This window comes from Athene cunicularia (assembly GCF_003259725.1).
Source record: "Athene cunicularia isolate RWA chromosome 2 unlocalized genomic scaffold, athCun1 chr2_part1, whole genome shotgun sequence".
In the NCBI taxonomy this organism is placed as follows: Eukaryota; Metazoa; Chordata; class Aves; order Strigiformes; family Strigidae; genus Athene; species Athene cunicularia.
In genome coordinates, this window is record NW_020799095.1 from 62,734,331 (window position 1) to 62,735,507 (window position 1,177).

Here is a 1,177-nt window from a genome sequence, read left to right on the forward strand (position 1 = left end):
GCTTGGGATGAGGTTTTGCAGCTGGGGCATGTTACAGCCAGGGCTTTTATTGGGGGCAAGGCTACCAAGGGTCACAGCTAACATGTGCTTTCCCACCAGCTGGCACAGATGGGTCCAGCCGTCAGCTCAGCCTGCAAGCAACCCATATCCAAAACCATGAAGACACACAGAAAAGGAGATCCCAAAGAAAAAATTTGTTTGCATAGGTACAAAATGTTCCCTCTCTGTGGTCACCACCCTGAATTCCTCCCAAATGTACCCAGTGTTTACCCAGTGTTCTCCCAGCCTGGCCCTTCCTGGCCCTCCTCTGAGTTACAGCGATGCACACTGAAGAGCAAAATGCTCGTTTGCCCTGGATGACCTAATGAGCCGCCCTAGCTGCAGGTCACCTACTGTCTAGCCTGGTCTGTGGCATAGGACCTCAACTTGTGAGAGTCCAAATTTCTTTCTCATTTTTATATACTACCCCATCTCACCTTGCAAGGTATGGAAAGCTTGGGTGCCAGTCTTGTGAGTTTGGGCATTATTTTCAAGGTCTTTAAGTCGTTCATGTCCTTGTGAGAGGAGCCACAGACAAGAACGCAACCCATGAAATGGGATGTTGCGCCATGGGATGTGTACATGTTTTCTGAAAGGAAGAGTCAGTTTCTCTTTAGGAAAAAACTTCTACTGACCTGCAAACTGCACTGCAATACATCACACAAATGCACTTATTTCCTATTATAAAGCAAAATGACAGAGTCCTTCCCTTGGGCTTTTGTTAGCTGTCTTTTACAACCTTCTGCACCCTGCAAGGGAGTTGGAACTTTAATCAGTGGCCATTTCAGTAGCTTAAGACGGAGGTTGTGACAGTGATCACACCCAACCTTGGAGCTGGGAGGAAGCGAACCATGAAAGTGAGGGGGGAGAGGTAACATTGGATTCTCTGAGCTTCATTAAACAGACTCTTGACTGAGGTCACGTTAATCCTCCTCTCTTATGTTCGGCGAGGACAGCTGCGTTACAGCCCTGCGGACTAGCATTTCACCCACTCGGCCGCTGCCATTTCTACACTCCCCTGGACACACTGCTTTTACACCCTGGGAAATCAGCAGGCCGATTGAAAATGTTGCAGCCTTTTTTTTTTTTTGTTCCTTTCTTTTTTGTGCAGCTCGTTTCTGCTCAGGATGGCGGGGGG